Genomic DNA, 20867 nt, shown 5'->3' on the forward strand with positions numbered 1-20867 from the left:
AAGAGATGTATTCATATGTGATGATGTGCTTTTTACCAATTGTAGCACAAACTCATAGTCCTGGGCTGATGAATGGTTAACATTAGAGACAGAAAGGAGAGGTGATTTTAAGGGAAGGCAAAACATCCCTTACACCAGGGGTGGGGAACCTGTTTCATCCCAAGGGCCTAATTCAATTTCAGAGAAGCTCTCAGGGGCTGCATTCCAGTCATAGGTGGGGCCAAAAGGAAAGCAGGCAGGGCTCAATGCAAACAGGGTGGGGCCAAACATACCCCCCCCCCAAAATACCAGCATATTGTAGCTTAAAGTTCTTACTGTTAGTAGCTAAGCCTTAGGAGAGGCATCTCAACCTTTTAGAATGAGGGAAAAACTGCACAAAACCTGGGAATCCACTAGATGATTGGTGGTCGGGAGAAAGGGGGTGGGGCCATCAGGTGAATCCCAGAGGGCCAGATTGGGACTCCAGAGGGGACAAATCTGACCCCTGAGCCTGAGGTTCCCTACCCCTGCTTTATACCTTCACCATTACTCCCACCTGCCTCCCAGCTTGCACCAATCAACTGATAAGCATGCTTTACAGGACATGAAGAACCAATTCCAAGAAAGATGAGATTTTTACTACATGGTCTATAGGAGAAAGTGACTTCCCAATACATGTTTCTGCATCTGTGAAGAAGCATCACAGGAAGGAGATCTTACAAACATTTAGAACAGTCCCACCAGTAAGCCTACTGATTGGACCGTGCACTGTTTTCCTTATGGTGGGCCCAAAATGGGTGTTGGTAGTTTTAAAGGAGCTGCCATGGATCCATTCAAATGCTAGATAAGCAGCTCACACCAAGTGCATTAAGTTCTAGTCACTATAGACTCCATTTGTTCAGCTCCAAGAAGACCAAACTAGACATGACTAGACAACCAAATACATTTTATTCACTTCTCATGCAAAATAGACCCAACCAATATTTTTTTAATGGGATGGGTCTTTTTTTCAAGAAAACAAGTGCATGAGAGAGAACTCTAGTTACTGGGCAGTCTATAAATATAATAAATTAGCAAATAACAAAGCTAAAACTAAAGCTTCTCCCCTCCTCACCTTGCTGGGCTTGTTTGCTTCAGGTGTTTACTCTCCAGCCCAGATTCATCACAATACAGCCCTTCATTAGAAGGTGTGCAAGAACATTAAAAAGGTATAGCAACCCAATTAACTCCCACGCAATTAGCCTTTTGCCAGTAATTTGCATCTTAATCTCCCCCTTCCAATTATTTGATAATAATTACAGAAGTATGTACTACGGTACAAAAACACCCCCCTCCCAAAAATGAACACAATCACCTCTGTGTGTGTAAATACAGTCTGGGAAGACTCTACTGACAAGGTGACCATTACATCACCCACCAGGCATTCTGTGGCTGACCTTAATAGTCTATTCTGAGCATATTTTTACTGCCTCTCAAGGCAAATTGTACATAGTTCTACTACAGCAGTATAGAAGGAACTATATTGGTTCTTTAATTGACTTCCTATGAATCCTGAGATAGCAATAAAGCAGTACAGAATGTTGCCTCTTCAAAAGCAAAGCTCATATTATACTCACTGAAATCTCTCAGGAGCCATTGGAGTCAATTAATTTTATCCCATTGAGAAATAAGTGGCCAATGCCTAAGATCCTATTTATTGTAATGTTTTATCCAAATGTGCATTTGGAAGCAAATTGATCATATCCCTGTGCATATTCACATCTCAGAGCCTTTTAATAAAAAGCATACGAAAAACACAAGGAATTCAATAATGCCCTAGCCTTTCAGCATCTTTATTTATTAGGGTGTTCAAGAAAATAACAAACTAACAAAAAAAATCAAATCATCAAGTCTCTAAAGATGCAGCAGAGGCAGTTTTTTTTCAGGTCCCTTATATTTCACAGTGTCATGACACAATTGAACAGTCAAATAATTTTGATTCAAATACACAGGCTGGGTTCAGACAACATGCTAACCCATTGTGGATTGCATTCGGGAGTGACCCACAATGGGTTAGCATGTCATGTGGGGGGTGTTTTACCTGCCCACAATCAGTAAGTTACCCCCCCCCATTACCCACCCTCTCCAGAGTGGGTGCAAGGCCCCTGGGAAGGTTACTGTATCATCTGTCAGGTGTTATGTAGATAAACCTGGGCACACCATGGATAAATCCGAGTGACCATAGAGATGGCCACTTAGAGCGTCTGAAACTTCCAGTGATGCTCTAACCCACATGGCTGAACTCTATGGTCACATAGCAATGGCTGGAGCAGCCAGCGTGACCCTGTTCCTGCTGTAGTGGTCACTGGCATATGCAGCTGCAGCTGTAGCAGCAGGAGGACAATGAGTGAACCATGGAGCGGGGATGGGTGAGGGAATCACATTGCCCTGCGTGGTTCCGCGGTCGTGTGTGGGGTGTGAACGTCATGGTTCCCTTACCCCCCCCCCCAGTGTAGTTCTGCTGCCCACCTCCCCCGGTGATCATGTGAACATGGCCATGGACATTACAGCCCTTTTGTACAAAAGGGCAGGAGCTACAGTGTCTAGAATTTGTTTCAGAATGGAAATGTGTCATTACTGGTAACTATCTAGCAGGAAAACTGGGACAATACAACTAAAATTCTGTTCAGGTCCTCATTCATTTGAAGCAGCAGCTAAGAAAAGTGAAGAGGTAGGATTAAACTGATCAACATCGGCAACTATCCCCAAAATCTAAAAGCTCTTCAAAAGCAAAATTTAAAAATAGCTCACATGCACGCTGTGTAATAGCACACTACAAAGAGAAGCTTCCTCAGCATCTTTCACCAAGAAACAGAAGAAGCAATTCCTTTATTTAAATTCCTTATTCATTACAGTTAAATACGCTGCTGGTATCTACAGGGATATTTTATCTACTTTTTAACATACAAAGCTATGTGCTCTATATGCATTAACAAGTTCTATTCTTGCCAATTATCACTGAGTTGCTACATAAATCCAATGAACATAGCTCTGTATCAGAATATTTAAAAACTTTTACACATGGTTAAGATCGTACCACTGTACCCCATGTCAGTGGATCCATACTCATTATTACATTTCCTCTATTAATTTCAATTAGAGTAACTTTTTCACTCATAAAAGGAGTGGGGAGACTTCAGTCATTATGGTTATGAGTATGATAGCAGGGCTTAAGAGTATTTTAATTTGCAACTAATGTAAGTCCAAGTATTTACCCACAGAAAGCCGCCCCGGATGAGGGGACAGGCCTATTCAATCCTTCCTGGAAGACATTAAAACCACCACCACACACAATGAAATTCCGTCATGCAACAAATAACAGAAGTATAAGATACTACATGCAAGATTCACAGAGATTCCTGTACAAAGGATATTTCTTCCCATGGAGGACTCCTGTCAAGTGAGAGAGCAGTCACTTTCAATCTTGGGCAGGGGGCAACCAGACTAAAAGTAAAGCATGAGATCAAGCTATGGGTTCAGTGTCATCTACTGTCCAAACAGAGGAAGCAAGGGAGCTTTAAAAAGCACAGGTCTGGCCCCCAACACCAATGCCACAACAAACAGAAGCTTACACGGATTCTCCCTCCTGGCCAAACTAAGTTGTCAACTTGCCAGGAACAATTAAAATAAAATTAAGGACTACCTGACCTGCTTCTGTCTTTTTAAAAAAACAAACAAACAAGGGTTTAACACGCAGAAGTCAGCAAGTGAAGATTTAAAGTGCACGGAAATCACATAACTGCTGCATATCAAACTGCTGTTAAAGGGTCTTAGTTCTGAAACTGGCAATCCGAGGCCCAATAGACACCCACAATTATGCTAAAGGAGGGAGATGAGAAGGAGCTCTAGGGTCAATAAGCTCCATCCTATCACAAACATTTACTTGTTTCAGAATAATCAGACTCCCTATCTTACGTTATTTTAAAATGTTCTATACCACCCTTCAATTAAACATTTTCAGGGTTGTATAATAACTAGAAAAACACACACACAATAAACCAACTTTCCCAAATCTGGCACCCTCCAGATGTGTTGGACTATATCTTATTGCTGAGGTAGGTGGGGGTTATGGTCAGATTGGGGAAACTGCAATAAGCCCACCATTATAAGGCAGATCCTACTGCTAGAGTGCTTACTTGTCTATTTGCAAATAGCACTGTCTTCCATATTCTCTCTTTAAGATAGGCTCTCCTAAATCATCCAAAGAAAGGGAAACATTAAGGCAATTTCCAGTGGGCTATCTTACCAGCACTTCTGCAGCTATAAGGCTGGCAATGTTATCCATCTCTCTACCTCCACTCCACATTAAGAAGCTAGAAATCTTTCACATCATCCAGTACTCAGAGGTATGCTGCCTCAGAACTAGCAGGTTCCACCTAGGTTCAGCCTTCCCCAGCCCTCCAGATGTTTGGGGCTTCAGCTCCCATCAGTCTCAGCCAGCATGGCCAATGTTCAGGAATCCTGGAAGTTGTAGTCCAAAACATCTGGAGTGTACCAGGATGGGGGTAGCCTAATCTAGCTATTAGGGCTAAATGGTTATATCTGACAGACATGCCACTTATGAGCAAGCAACTATCATCTGAAGGTGAATTCTTCACACATGTAACAAAGGTACACAAAAATTGGGTTTTAGATCTTGAAGCATTTGACATCTTGCATGTTTGGGCAATAAAGTGCTTCATCAATAAATGCCTCTCAAAATAAAACCCACATATCTAGCTACACTGCTTTTCTCCTGCATTTGAATGCCAATACAAATCAGGTCTTTTGTTAAACCAATACCTGATGGTGGATTAATTAAGGTTTTGTGCTGATCTTCACATCAGTTAAGAGTTCTGACAAAAGTCAACATTTATGTCCATGGTGGACCAAAAACCAACAAAATCATGAGTAATCAGGCGAAGGAGAAGTGGAGGAAAACAAAAGCAATGCAGGATAGATTGTAATCAAGATTACAGAGAACATACAAACCTAAGTGCCAACTTTGGGCAACTTGGAAGATAACTGTAGAGCAGTTCCAGTTAAGATAATGCAAGAGCAAACTAATATTTATAAATAAAAACATATTCTTATTATGAGTCACATCTTTATTTCATTGTTTCTCCAAGAAGTCCAAGTTGACCCAAAATGGCCTGCATTGTTTAGAGATGGGATCTCCATCAAGCACTTTCATATGATTCTCTGGTACCCCCCATTTGAACCATGTTGACATTGGCTGAAATACTGCATGCAATACAGTTTTTCTACAGCTGCCACATTACATTAACAAAATGCTGTGGGAGTTGTATTGCTTTCCTTTGACAACAAGTGAAGCTCATCAAGTTGACATCAAATTTTATAGAAAGCTTTATTTCTGTTTCTGCAGCATCTCTAGGTTATGTGACAGTTCCATGTGATGCCACTTCATTACAGATGTGTAATGTTAAAAGAAGTACCTTGCCTGCTACGCGTGCGCGCGCACACACACACACACACACACACACTTACACTTAGAACCAACTGGTCCACTGTGCTAGGTCCCTTGACTCACACCCTTTGAGTCCAAATTCAGCAACAACTCTTTTAAACACCATGGTATACAAAGACTTTTCACTGGATTACTAGGCTATCTTTTCATATCACGGGGCTGATTTCATTTTAATGTCTTTTCTCCTCATTTCGTACACAGTGTCTTAACACACAGGATTTCCTCCTCTATCCTGAATGTTCAAGTCAAGATCAATTCCCAGACACTGAGTGAACACCCAGCAAGTAATTGATGAAGTTGCCTTCAGATAAAAACATGTTCCCCAGTGATCCCATGAAATAAAGCTAGAATTATGAATGAATCCGTCTGTGTGGCTGTAGCACTGAAGAGCTGTGTCGTTAAAAGATGATAGGCTCAGGTCTGGAATGATCACTCCTTCTGCACTGTCTGACAAGGTCAACTCAGCAGAGAACTGCTGAACAACAGTGTGCCAGTCAGCACCAGGAGCTTACCATCTGTATTAATGAAACCTGCCATAGAAATATGCTAAGTTCCACAATTTTTCTTCCCTGGATAGATTGCATACAATGGAGAGAGAGAGCGGGAAAACTCCATCTGGCCTCTGCAAACCTTCCTCTCCTTGTCCTAACATGTTAGTTTCACTGTAATCAAATAAATGTTAGCCTTAGAAGTCAGAGAATGAAACAGTCCTAAAGCTCCCATTAAGCAGTGTTAAAAAGGTCCCCTTTTCCCCACTTACCAGTCAATACAAGTAGGGTCTATGCTTAATGGAATGTGTGCATTAGTTGACAGAATGTGTCACTCAAGTGCCATTCAAAGACAGCCCATGTGGATCACACTTAAGCACTCGAGAGCTTTAAAGTCAAGCAATGTTTCATATTTAATAGGATAACTAATAGTGCAGATACACAACTTTTATTAACTCATGATTCCTGAATAGCCAAGAGCATGTTAAAAAAAATCTTAAAGTGCCCGAGAAACACCTGTCTGGCAAACACTTAATGGTCATTAGGTCTCTTTGACTTCAGTTGACTACTTTCTCATCACTGTGTGTAAGAAGTTGTTCACCTAAAGTGCACCATCCACTTTATTAGCCTTGGCAAAGTTCTTTAAAGACTAACAAAATTTACATATGATTAAACTAAAAGCCAATAGTGCCTTAGCATTTTCTGACTCATGCTGCACAGCTGTAAAAAGAAAGAAACCCCTCACATCTTCTTGCACATTTTGCACTGTCAAAGACCTAAAATATGGATTTCTAGTCATCAGTCTGTGGCTAGGCTCCAGGTGTAAAAGAAGGAAAATCCTTTGTTCTACCAGCTATGACAGCTATGCAGATTTGCACCCAACATGTGTCACAAAAATTGCAGGTGATAAAATAGCGCATTTTAAATAAACATGTATTTACCCTATCCTGTCAACTCGAACTTGGATATTGGTCCTACAGAGTCCCCAACTCTTAATACATTTAGGGCACATCTACATGGAGGTTTCTGAGGGAAGATCAGAAGCATATCCAATGTCCAGTTGACCCACACAAACACCAAGTCCACACAGCTGTACTTTTAGTCTGCACTTGCTTCCCCATCTGACTGAGGCAATTGTGAGCTGTGTTGTGCATAATGAAACCTGTAATGCCACTGCGGGGTTCTTCTGTACATCACTGTACATGATGGGGGGTTTTAAAGCTACATATCCTGTCAAGGATCTGGATATTCTTCTGCAGTGGAAATCTTAACTTGGGTTTCAATGGAACTCACACAAGCAAAGCATCTTCTCAGTTATAGCCTCAGGGCCACTTCCTTAAGTCAGCACAGCATTTCACAAGTGATGCTAAGAATGCCTTTTAGCTTAGAATACCCCACTTATGAATATTGGTAACGCAGGACAGAGAGCAGAAAATAATCAATTTTGGGGGGGAAACGCACAGAATATCTAGTCAGGATAGTTTTAGATCCACACCACAGAGATGGGGAATGCAAAAGGACATTTTAAGCATCATTACTGGTGAGAGTGGGCTCACAACGCTCATGCTATGCCTTAAGATGCATTGAAAGTTAATATGAAAACTGTAATGAATATATTTCTGAACCAAGGCATTACAAGGGGAATCTCTGGATCAGCATGTTCTCTAAGAAATACATTTTCATATGTCAGAAGATATGGGGGCGCCTACTAGTGTCTTCCTTAAGTTTGAAAGGAAATGGCTTCTGGGCAAATCCTTAATTTTAGTTCTGACCACAGTCCATTGCAGAGCTGCACTCACACAAGGGTTTGGGGTTTTTTTTGGCAAGGCAAGGGAGCAGAACACCTTTAAATCTTACACAGTGCCACACATTATTTAAAACCCCATGCAAAACAGGCCACACCCCCGGCACTTAGCATTTCTTCCACGTGTTATCCCCAATACAACTTTCCTAAAGGAGTACAAGAAATTCTGATGGGCAATTTCTTTCTACTCCCATATCTCTCTCTCTCACCTGAATTCTGTGCCAAGTAAAACTAAATCACTGAAGAATAGCCACTAAAGTCATTCACCAACACACGCAGCAAACTGTCTCAAGAAATCTGGAACGATTTGATTTAGTACTTTAGCCCCCCCCCGTGCTCGAGAGCGCATTTCGGCTAGCCTTACAGGATATCGATTCCGGAGCGGAGAAGGGAGCCGGAGGAGACAGGCAATCGCCTTTCCTCCGAAGGTTGTGCCACTCGTTTCCATGGGTCTTGCTTTCGAGTAAGCGTGCTTAGGATTGCCGCCCATGAAGTCGTACTGGGTAAAATCCAACATGTCCTACTTAGAGTAGACCTACTGGAATGAATGGGACTTAAGTTAGTCACGATTAATTAAAGTCCCATTCATTTCAATGGGTCTACTCTCAGTAAGACCTATGTTGGCTTTTACCCATTAGCTGCCCATCCGAAACTTTCGGAACTTCCCAGGCGACTTCTGGAGAGGGGGAGGAGGAAGAGGAGCGAGGAGAGGCTGGGGCTGAAGGGCGACTTCCCAGCCGCCCCCTGGCAACGAGCTGCAAGCGCCTCTCCGGACCCAAACGAGCGCCCGTTGTGCGCTGACAACCCCTCGGGGCGCGCCGCCAGGACCTCGGGGACGCGGGGAGCCCCTCCGCCCCCCTCAGCGCCGCGGCGGGTCCTTCTCGACGCGCGTGCCAAGCCCGGCGACTGGGGGGCCCGCGTCGCCTCGCCTCGCCTCGCCAGCCACCCTCACGCGCCCCGCGGCGACGGGGAAGCCCGCCGCCCGCCGCGCGGCACCTCTCGCCTCCTTACCCCGCTGAGGGGACGCGGGCGCAGCCAGCCAGACAAAGACGCCGACCAGGAGCGGTCGCGGGAGCCACCTGCAAGGAGAGGGGAAAGAGCAGCAGGTTAAGAGCCGGACCCAGCCGGGCCCAAGCGGCCCCGCCGGCTCAGCCGCCGGCATCCCCGCGCTTGGCTTCGCCTCGCTCACCTGGCGCGCATGGCCGTGGCTGCGCGGCGCCGAGGCGAAGAGGAGCCGCCGCTTGCCGGGGCAGCAAGTTCGGGACCGGACTCGCCGCCTCCCCGAGCGCGCTCAGCTCGTCCGGCGGCCGCGAGGTCCTAGCGCCTTCTGGCGTCGGGCCCAACAGGGTGCCTCTTGAGTCCTCTTCCTCACACACCCGGGGCGGGGGTGGATCTGCATAGCTGCTCCTACAGAGCGCTGCCTCGGAGATGCTGGGCCAGGCCAAAAGACTCGCTGGCGTTCCCAGAGCCAGCTCCAGACGTTTTGCTTCCTGAGGCAAAGGACAAGGTGGCGCCCCTTCCCATTCCACATACAGCAGTTGAATCATTCTTCAGCACTGACAATGGGGCAGCATTTTCCGCCACACCTGAAGGCGGCTAGGTTAGGGGCCGCAGGGCCCACGGCTCTCTCCTCCAGCACCTTGCTGCCACCTCCCAGCATGTGCCGCCTGAGGTCTCCCTAATGCCTCACTCTTCCTAATGGTAGGGCCAGCCCCGGATGTTCCACTTCAGCAGTGCCAAGCCACAGGAGAAGCTCTCAAGCAGGGCACGATGGAGAAATCAGTGGTAGGATTTGGGGCAGAAGTCCAGGGCCCTGCTCCATGGAATGAGCAGGGGAGCTCCCAAACGCAGCAGAGCTGGCTCACCATAGTTTGAAGTAAGTGAGGTAATACGCATTACCATCTCCACGGTTAGACTTTTAAATCCCAAGTCTAAAGTTACCTAGCTGCAACACTGATGGAGATGCCCATCCCATTCATTGTCTCCAGCTTTTAATAGCCAGAAATATATACTCTCTCTGAACACATAGGTTCCATTCTTATGGCCCATAGGTATTGATAGACCGTGGAGTGCTCTCATCCTTTCACACATCCATGCTCATGGTGAGCACTGCAACACCATGCAGCAATTAATGCTGTAAGAGCACAATCCTTTGCATATTTAAACTGAAATAAGCCCTACAATTCCCAGCATCCCCCACCTAGCCATGCTGGCTGGGAATGATGGGAGCTGTAGGACTTTCTTCTGTCTAAACATGCATAGGATTTTGCCCTAAGTTGATTATGTAGTGCATGAAGAAGTATTTTCTTCACTTGTTTTGTGCCTCCTGCCCATCAGTTTCACTGTGTGACCCAAAGTTCAAGGGGGGGGGGGAGAGAACCATTTCCTCTATTAATTTTTCCCTTCTAATATGTCACATCTTTTCTTCTACACTTAGTATCCTCCAGCACTTTAGTGATCAGAAATGTCCATATTCCAAGTAATAACCCCTTGGTGTCTCTGAAAATGTTTTTTCTCCCACCAGCCCACAACCTTTTGTGCTTTATCTGCCATTCTGTTGACCATTCACCCATTTTGGAGAGAGGTCCTTCAGTGTTCTGTTTCACATTCTGCTTTAAATTTTATCATTCTGAATAATTAAGCATTATGTGCACTCTTTGCTACTTCGCTTGGCTATCTGTTTCCAGATAATTTATGAATAAGTTCAGATGCACTGTTCCCAAACAGATCCTTAGGAGACCTTACTGTGTACTTTCTCTTATTATGAAAAAAAGTTTTATAGCCTCTGCTTCCTCTTTCTTAGCAAGTTTTCAGTATACACAAGACTTGCCCAGCCCAGCCCATTCCACAAGCCTTCCTTGTGTTTGCCTTTATTCAAACTCTCTAAACTCCCCCCCCCCCCGCCCCTAGTTTTCTTACCTCTTGGGCTCTTTTCCCATTCAGCTTCCTATCTTTCAGTATTCATGACTGCCAAGTTCTCCTGCATCTGTTCTTCTGCCTCCATCCTGCCAAAATCACAATGCCACTATTGTTAATAGGTCCAGTGTTACATTTTTGCTAGCCAAATTGACCTTTCACATCTGACACAGAAAGGACACTATTCCTCAGCAATCAATTTCTGAGCTTTCTCAGCAGTTAGAATCTTCATTAACATTCCATGACATCATAGCAACATAGCCAGTCATGAAAGGGGAGGGGGGCATGCAGACAGACAGACTACAATCTGATTTTATCCTTTTATATCAACAGAAGATGCTTATCTTACTAGCAGCCTGATGTAATGTTTTTGTTGGTATCAGGACTCCATACTTCAGCAGGTCCTGAATCTGGGACCTCAGGGATATCAAGCAGGGATTCAGTTTATGAGCATCACTAAGTTCTAGCCAAGGGAGAGAACTACAGGGAAGCCATCCAGATCTGTAAGGAAGCCTCTTAACAGCAGTAGGCCAGAGCTGGTCATATGGTAATGTCTAATGATCCCAATATAACCTTCCAGATTATGCTTGCTCTCTGATCTGAGCAACACAGTTACTCTGTTGAAGTTTCACTTGCCTTGAATTTGATAAGATCAGGCCTGGCAGTTTTTAAGTATAATGTTCAAGTATAATGTTCAGAGTTCTCACTCTGGGAATAACTTCATGCATTGCTTTCAGTCAGGCCCAGAACTTATTCCTCCCCATACAGCTCTGTAATGTTATATGAGTGGAATGGATATATATGATCACCAAACCATTTTTGACAGCTGCAGCATCAGCTCAGTGCACCAAGCATACAAACTGTGGCCGGATCATAATTATGGCAATCTCTCAGGTACCCTTTATCTTTAGAAACAAAGTCCTGGTTTGGGTGTGCTGTTTATTACAGTGACATCTGCTGGCAGGGTCCTTTTTCTGCATGTGTTGAAAGAGGTTAATTACAACAATTCTTCCTGAAAAGCAGAACAGAAACCAAAGTAGAGTCCCAGGTTGTCCAAAGAATGCAGGGACAGAACACTGCTGAGTCAAGAAGGTCAAATGAAGAGTAAATTTTATTTTAGGGTCCATTCACTAATTTAGCATAAGCAATATTGCCTTGAGCTTAACTTTGTTGGCTTCAGGACTTCACCAAACATCCTTATACTCTTTTTTATATTACAGGAAAAGATTATACTTCAATAAAACACTAGTTTCCTACTGATGGATTAAAAAAATGAAATTAACATAAAGATCATAACCACATAACCAACAGGTAAAAAGAATGAAACTCACAGGTTACAGAGGGCACAAAGTCCTCACTACATGTGTCTAGAGAGTGCTGAGTTGGAATTCATCAACAGGTTCAATTCTATCATCAGAGGCTTGAATTGGTATAAAGGATTTTTTTGTTTATCACACTACATGTGTTAACTGGCTTACTAGTGCCAGGATGTTTGTGTTATCAGCAGCAATTGTTTTGTGAATTGCCACTGTTAATAATGTGATTATCACTGTCTATAGTTTCTGCATTTAATTTCCTTTTGACCTCACTTACAATTCTTCCCCCAACCCCACCACCATATGTACTGTATATATACCTGAAACTCTCAATAACACTTCATGACTGTTAGATCAATATGACAATGCAACCAATTACTAGGGAGGTAGAGGGCTCTCCCACACTGGAGGCATTCAAGATGAAGCTGGACAGCCATCTGTCAGGGATGCTTTGACTTAGATTCCTGCATTGAGCAGGGGGTTGGAGTCGATGGTCTTATAGGCCCCTTCCAACCCTACTGTTCTGTGATTCTATGATTTGTTAGTCTTTAAGGTGCCACAACACACTTTGTTGTTTTTTATTTATGGGATTTCCATACATATGCACTTCAGACATTCAGCATTCCCTGAAGTATGAAAAATTGTCCTTCTTCAGACTAATTCAATTTTCAGTGCAGTAACACTTGTCCTCAACTTAGTGTGACTGCATGTTATAGATGCTTTGGATCACACTGAGTCATAGTGTTTGGGTGGGACACATGTGCCCTCTAATTTTTAATCCCCTCCTTCCTAATCCAAGAGAGTCCAGGGCATGTCTAGGGCCTCTGAATGGAAGCTCTTTTACATGACAATAATAATTGTCATCTGTGACCCTGAACCGATCACAGAATGTGCAAGCTCATACCAAAAGAACTCCAAGCCTAGCTAAACTAAAATCAAATCCTTCCTCTGCCTCCCCCACCTCTTCTCCCTTACTTTGCTGGCACAAGGAAATGTTAAGACTCATACAAAACATCAAAGCAAGAAGGTCAAAGCCTGCTACTCTCTTTATTAACTTCAGCCATTCAGATAGCCATTATAGTCAGCATGTGAAATGACAGTGCTGAATTCTTCAACTCTGATTTGGGTGGGTTGATGTGGCTTTGCATTCTCTTTCCTGGAATAAATGATTTAATACAGGGATTCAAGAGAAACACCCAGCCCACCAGTTTAATGGTGCTTAGATTGCACAGAACAACTAGCCAAACTCTCTTTTTTATTGCAAATAATGCTCTTTTTCTTCAATAAGATGTACTGTAAACCACCTTGGTGGTAATATTAGTGAATATACAAGTTACAGAGTGTGTATATGTTTTTAATCAACATTTACCGTTCATGTTATTATTCCACTTTTAACAACAAAATCAAAAACAGATGATGGAAACAGGCCAAGCATTATAGAACTGGATTTTTAATATATATTTTTGTCTGTGACATACAACATAATTACATACATATATTCAATGTTGAATTTTTGGATAAAACAGTAAATCAAAACTAACAGAAGGCCAGCATAAAGAAAGAAGGGGAAGATCAGTATTGCTCAAAGAAAAAAAGAGGTAAGGGAGGCTTTTGAATCTAGACAAAGGTCTGATTTTGCTAGTCAAAGATTCTAAAAGTGAGGCCCAGTTTAAGCTCAGATAATAGGTAAATATTTTTCAGATAGCACATCAAAAAGTTAGGCAGAAGTACTATTTTTGTAATCTATGCAGTACCTTTCAGTCTTAGTAGAATGCTCCTGATGATGAATAACAAATAATGTACTACACCAAAAATATCCCTGAAAAGAGTACTTAATCCAGTCTAATGAATGATACCACCAGAACTGCCTAAGTGCACTTCTACTTTATAGCGAAGTCTACCATTTTCCTCTCCTTACATGCCATTACTGAAGGGTTAAAGGACACAGGAGCCTGATATAAAATGAGATACTTTCACTTTTCATATTTTTCTCTGCATCTGAGAAATTACCTATTATCCCACATTTGGCAATGTTCCATCTGCTTTGAGACTGAGCTGAAAAGCATGAACAGCTGGAATTTAAGAACGCTGACAAGCTATGAAGGTGGGACAACTTAAAACCTGTGGAAGCTGGGGGGGGGGGGCTTTGGGCCAAAAGCCCTCTGGGAAGGCCCTCCCTCCTCTCATCACTGCCCATTCAGTTGCCCTTTCCCTTTGGGCCCTGTCAACACACCTGTGCAGAGGGAGAGGGCAAAGTGAGCAGAGGCTTCTGCTGCCTCTCCTTGCTCCTGTCACTGCTCACTTGCTCAGACTGGACAGGTGAGCAAGCAGCAAAGGCAAGGAGGAGGAGTAGTGCCAGAGGGTTCCAGGAGTTGGTAGTCAGCCCCCTGCTGGTGTGTGGGCCTCAGCAGATGCCCAGTGATGCTGACTTGTGATGGCAGACAAAATAAATGTATTCAGAAAGCAGGAGAGAAGTATTCTCCATGTTGCCTTAATAATTGCACCATAAATGTGGGTGGGTGGAGTTAGCCATAATCTTCTGGCAACCTTCCCCAATCTGGTGCCCTCCAGATGTTTTGGGGCTACAACTCCCAGCCTTCCTGACCATTGGCTATACTGGCTAGGGCTGATGGGAGTTCAAGTCCAAAACATCTGGAGGGCAGCAGGTTGGGGAAAGCTGCCCTGGGGTATATAGCACTGTGGTTTCCAAGTTGTGTTGCGGGGAATCCTAGAATTCCATAGCAGTATCTCAGTTGTTCCCAAATAAGATCAGTAATGGTGTACAGCTGACCAGTGGAGGCTGGTGACTCTGATGTTGGTGGGGTGGTAAATCCACTCTAGGCTTCAGTCAGAACCAATCAGAACTCCAAAGGAGCTATCCAAGGCACCTTGGATAGCTTTAGAGTTCTGACTGGTCCTGACTGAAACCTGGAGCGGATTTACTGCCCCACTGACATCAGAGCCACCAGCCTCCACTGCAGCTGACCCTCCACTCTGCAATGCATAGCCACAGGGGAATGTTAGAGGAGGTAGGACATACTCTGAGTAAGTTCATAGCTGGCAATGCTGACAACCAAACAGTGCTCAGGTGAACAGAGTATGCGCCCTCAAACATGTTCCAGAATCCTCTGCAACACAGGTTTTGCAGCAGACAAGTTGATATGAAAAGGGTTCCCTGAATGTGGAAAGTTAAGCATAATGAATAGCTTGTCTCTAAGGTCAATGTCATCTTCTAAAACATTTTGGCCCATTTTAATTCCATTCTTGCTGCACATTTGGCTGAGAGAATATCTTTCCTACCATCTCTCAGGGAGCAGGCTTTCTTCCTGACTGGGTTACTTAGCTGTAAATCACTGTCTAATTGGTATGAATGGCTAAAACCCAGAGAGAGGCCTGTATCTACAAGCCTGAGCTCATGATTAATTGGGGAAGGTGCAGGGTTTTTTCCCCTCTCTAAAGTTTTAAGCATGGCAGCAGTGCCTTAACAAATCGACAAAAGTTTATGCTGACAAAGAGCAAAAAATGTGTCTGGAGGCAACTGATTCATTTAGAAATCTACATGGGGAAAAGGTGTGCTGTATTCAGTGAAAACACTGGTGCTTTAGACCTGCAAAGCAGTGCTGTTACTTCTGGTTTTTAGATTTAAATGTTCAGTCCGTGTGTGGGAGAGTGGATGTATTTTCCAGTTACAGATTAGGGTGTTTTGGTGTGTAAGCAAGGACCTGGTGGCCAATTAAAAGCTTCCCACACAGGAAACCTTCAGGCCAAAGCCATCTATGCCTTCCACAGATTTCCTTTTCAAAAACTGTTGCCATAACCTGAGGAGACAGAAGTTTCTCCATTCTATCCAATGTCTGAAGGAAGAGATTACTTTGTTTCCAGATTACACTATATAGGATTTCTCCCTTGCCCTGCGTTCTGGTATGGACAGAAGGGACAGCTGCACTGGGCTGATGGGAGGGAAACCTGAAGCTTTCTGCTGCTTCCTTTGCCTCAAAAGATTGCAAAACGGAGGCCCAGTGTATGCTTGAAAAACACCTTGCTCCTGAACTAAGGGTGCTTCCAGACTGAGAGCTCCTAGTGCTACCAGCCAAAAGACATTGTTGAGCTATTTCTTTCTCCTTCTTTCCCTCCTTAATGGATTTTCTTTGGTAAAAAAAAAAAAGGGGGGAAGTGGTTGGGAAACAAAAGGGTTATGAGCAGCAGACATCATCATCTGGACTCCTCATAAATTCCATGAATGAGGCAGGATGATGGTGCGATCTGGAAGGAAGCACCTAAGATGAGGTGACCTGTTTATATGAAGGTAAAACCCGTATCACATACAAGCTTTAATCCACCACACTGGCAGAGGTTGAAAAAGCAATGATGGATGGGAATGTCAAATGACCTGGCTGTCACATGATAGGAATCTCACATGCATATCCACAAAATGATAATATAAAGCCAGCCTTTGTCTAACACTCATCATTCACACTACAATTATTTATGGGCCAGAGAGAGAGTAAACATCTTTCACTTTTCAGATCAGTCTCCCCCAACCTAGCACCCTCCAGATGTGTTGGACTGCAAATCCCATAATTCTCAGCCAGCATGCATGCCAACTTTACAGAAAATATCCTGGGTTCAGACTACATGGTAACCCATGGTTGAACAAACACCCCACGGTTCAACAACAACAACAACCCACACTCAACCACTGGGGATGGGTTAGCGTGTTGTGTGAACAGCCCCAATATCTCCTCACACAGGCAGCTGGGCTATCTGCAGCTTCTGGCCCTTCTTGGGGGCAGCCAGATGAAGGCTCAGGGTGATAGTTCTGGGATGTTGAAACTAGCCAATATTTCCTTGATTTGTTCTAGCACAGTGGTTTTCAAACTGTGCATCAAGAAACCCTCTGAAGTTTATCAGGCAAGGGTTTCTCAGTAAGAAGTACAGTAATGGAAGATAAGCTTCCCTCCAAAACAACTGGCCAGCCCCTGCCAGCCAACATTCCCTTGCAATGGGCAGCCCCACAAGGTGTGTGTGTGTTGGGTGGGGGGGAGGGAGGGTGTTAGGGCACAATCTCAATTCACGCAGGGCAGTTGCAAGGCCCAGTAGACCTGACCCCAGGAGAACTGACTGTGAATCCTAGAATTTGCCTCGGCATCCTCCACAATAATGTGCGAGGGGTCCCCGGCAGATGCTCAAAGAAAAAAGTAAGCGTAGAACATTTCCCCGGAACCATGAAAAAATGAGCGCATCAAATTTGGCTAAGGGCCAAACTGCCTGTTTCACAAGACAGGAGATCTGTGATGGGATCGCCCAACCTCCCCCAACCTGGCACCCTGCAGATGTGTTGTACTACAACTCCTACAATCCCCCAGCCAGCTATGCTGGGCTGGCCAAGACTGAATGCTGGCTGGGGGTAGTCAAGCACATCTGAAGGGCACTAGGCTAGGCAAGGCTGGGATATCCCAGTGTTTCCATTGCTAATACAAACCTGCCCTGGAGAGTTCCAAATCTGATCAGAGCAGTGGTGCAATGGGGCAAGTCCCCCACTGCTCTGCAGGACTAATAGTAGCTTGTGGGCGGAAGGATTTAGATTGGGAAAATGACAGTGGGGGTGGGTGATGACCCCTCCCCATCACTGCTGCTCCAGTCAAACTTGGAGCACCCTGCGGTTGCTTTAAATTAAAAATGAAAACACTGGGGGGTGCAGTTATGAAATTGATGCCTTTCATGCTGTGGTATCCCTTTTGTTCCTCATACTGAAAATGACTCTCACGTAATGCAGGCTCCTGTAAGGTATGCTTTTTATGGGTCCACCTAACTGCCATGTCTTTCAGTACTATTTCCATGTTTCATGGGATTAATTTGCCTGTTAATAATATACGACCTCTTCTATTTTGTTGTTGTTGTTGTTGTTCAGTCGTTCAGTCGTGTCCGACTCTTCATGACCCCATGGACCATAGCACGCCAGGCCTTCCTGTCCTGCGCGAAACTGCTAAATCTTACATACCTCCTTTCACATAACACTCTGTGTTCTATACTTATGCTCAACTTTTAAAATATAAAAATTGAATCCCTTCAAATATGCCTTATGCTAGCAAAATTTTCACAAATCCTTCTGCTCCAGCTGTTCTTGACCCACATGTATTCCTCAGCCTGTTGTGTCTTTTTCTCTTTTGTGTATTTATTTTTTACATTTGATTTTGCATATTATTTCTACTTGGAATCTATGTTCAGTAAGAAACAGACCAGTTAGTCTGGGATAGGGAAAGGCCTGTGTGCTATAAACAATGTGCAAGATTTGTGAAGCCTGCCACACTTGAACAACATAGAACAATTAAGAAAATGTTAAAGATTGTGAAAGGGGTAGACCCCAATGGACACAGTCTTCCATGAAGAAAGAACAGGCACCTGTGGACAATTGATATCTAATCCTTAGCAATTCAGATGCAAATGGCATTGCCTGAGGAGAGGACTAGCAGCTCCAAGCCAGGGAGCTGCTAACCCTCTACTTTAGGGAAGGATAATTTCACCAGCTATGCTTACTCTGAACCTACTGAAGTATTTGGCTGCACCCCAGTAAAATCACTGAGCTCAGCAGCCACAGTGCTGAATGGTGCCCATGGTTATTTGAAGAAGAAAGAGGGACAATAAAGTGGACGTAGGCCACCAATGGTGTCATGCCATCCTTTAGCTTTAGCATAAAAGATTTGCTACAGAACAAGAGTTTTAATGCTTTGAAGCATGTAGAGCAAACCTTTAGGTAGGATATCGTCTTTGCTACTCCCCCCCCCCCCAGGGCTTACATATTTCTGTAGGATTGTGTCCCCAATGCTCCAATGGCATAAAATCACTCCAAGCATAACTGTAATAAAGGCTGGAGACAGAGAATCGTTTTTGAGAAAACTGAAAAAGGATCTGAGAGAGGATTGGCTTCCTATGGTGTATATACAAATTTCTTCTGTTCCCTCTTGTCAAACAGCTTTTGCAGGTTTTTGAAACACTATACAAAACCTACGTACCCTTTTTATCAGAGGAAAAAGTGTACCCACTACAAGCAAAAGAAAAATGACACACCCTATTATCTATCTCCAGCCTAAATTTAAATGTTTTGTATAGCAATGGTGAACTAATATGACAATACTGTATCACTGAACAAAAGAAAACTGAAAGTAAAAAACAAAACAAAAAACAGGGAACAATCCTATGGTCGCTAAACAGCAGCTAGACGGCCACAAGATATGGTGTTTTCTGGGAACTGACCTTAGAGCCTGCACTCCGAGGTTGGTTCCTGGAGAACCAACCTCCCTCCACTTCCACGCTGCCTCAGAGGCAGTGCGGAACAGCCCCGTCCTCCGTGCTTGCAAGAGGAGCGTAGAGCAGCCGGAAAAGGGCGTGGCTGGGGGCGCTCCTGGGCGGGGAGAGCATATCTGCCTGTACGACACATCCTGTGTGTAGTACAGCAGCCTCCTTCCCTGCTCCATGCTCCGGCGGCAAGACAGCCGCAATTGGCTGTCCAGACGAAAAAGCAAGACAGGAGAAGCGTGGAGGGAATGATCCCCTCCGTGCTTCTCCTGCCCTGCTTTGGACAGGCGGTCACCTCCGAGTTCAGAGGCGGCCACCTATTTAGATAGGATTGCTCCTTTAGTCAGTTATAGTCTATGCCTGTGCTTTAAGTTATTTCCATGTGCTGGCCCACCAAAATCCACCCCCTGATCCAACAGAACTTACAGTCCACCTGCAATTGACTAAAAACCACCCCCTGGCTCCACCCAAATGTATGTTAAGATCTCAAGCTGCAGCCCTAGTTCAGCCATGAACTCCAAAGGCCAGCCCTAACATTGCAGGGGCAGGTTATTTAGCTTGGGCGGCAGATGGAGAGAGGTAAGAGGTGATGGCAGCAGCAGCAGCAGCAGCAGACCACCCACCACAGCCATTCCTCCTGAGCCCCTGGCCATTCCCAGCCTTTTGAGTTGTTGACCCAGTGGCAGCAATCCTTGCTTGTTGCTGGCCTGGGCTGTCTGTCTGCCCTACTCACCCTTCTCATCAACATGTCACAGACCCACTGTGCTGTTGGGAGTCGGACCTGACCAAGCAAATGGGCCAAGAGGTAGGCAGCCCAGGATACTCACTCTAGCAGGCATTATTATGCATGCACATACCTTGGTCTGCTCATGTGACGCATGCTGCAGTCGCATGAGACCAGGCAGAACGGAATGGTGAGAGAGCAGTGGTAAAGTGTTGGAGGAGAGGGATCCATGTGACAGAGCTACTTGCCCTGCGCCCCCTAGGCTAGCCTGTTGCCTTCAGGTGCAATGGAGGCCGCTGTCCCATCACCAGAGTTGAAGTAAGATTCAACTGCCAGTCCAGTCAGCTCCTGTATGTGGAATAGAGGATGGCATCTTGTCCGCCTCAGGCAGCAAAACATTTTGGGCTGGCCCTGGGTTTTTAAGTAAAACCGCTATGCCTCATCCCATCCTCCTATCTCTGTGTGGTGAAATATTAGCTTTCCATTTGGGGCTGTGGTATGGGTTATTGAGATAATGTATGTGAAGAACATTTAAGAAATGTGCTCTATAAATACTTAGCAATTGCATTACTGAAATCTGATAATGATATGAATTATCTGGACAGCATGTCAGGGAAGTCTTCAAGAAGTAAATCCAGATAAATTAGAAGGGTAGGGAAAGCACCAGTTTCACAATGTATTAAAGTCTGCATTAGGTGTACACTGGATATTTTTTATTATCGTTATTATTTAATACCAGTTTTATGGTAGTGCTCAGAAACTCTGATCCAGACCTGAAGTTGCTGTGCTAGGCACTGTATATGTTCAGAGAAAGCCATTTGTTCCTGACTTCCTGTGT

The 20867-nt window shown here is 44.4% G+C and overlaps 2 long non-coding RNA genes across 2 annotated transcripts in view; both read right to left on the bottom strand.

The window, feature by feature from the left end:
- LOC146357977 (uncharacterized) overlaps window positions 1-20867 on the bottom strand; it is a 717854-nt gene that overhangs the window by 461134 nt on the left and 235853 nt on the right. The gene's annotated exons all lie outside the window — the stretch shown is intronic.
- LOC146357986 (uncharacterized) lies at window positions 8552-9054 on the bottom strand. The gene is made up of 2 exons (XR_014792487.1): window positions 8967-9054; window positions 8552-8856 (listed from the first exon to the last, which is right to left on the bottom strand). It is a non-coding gene; the product is annotated as an uncharacterized LOC146357986 (long non-coding RNA).

The sequence above is a fragment of the Heloderma suspectum genome, chromosome 1, assembly GCF_057233095.1.
Source record: "Heloderma suspectum isolate Gila_16-S chromosome 1, 16-S_ref, whole genome shotgun sequence".
Taxonomy (NCBI): domain Eukaryota; kingdom Metazoa; phylum Chordata; class Lepidosauria; order Squamata; family Helodermatidae; genus Heloderma; species Heloderma suspectum.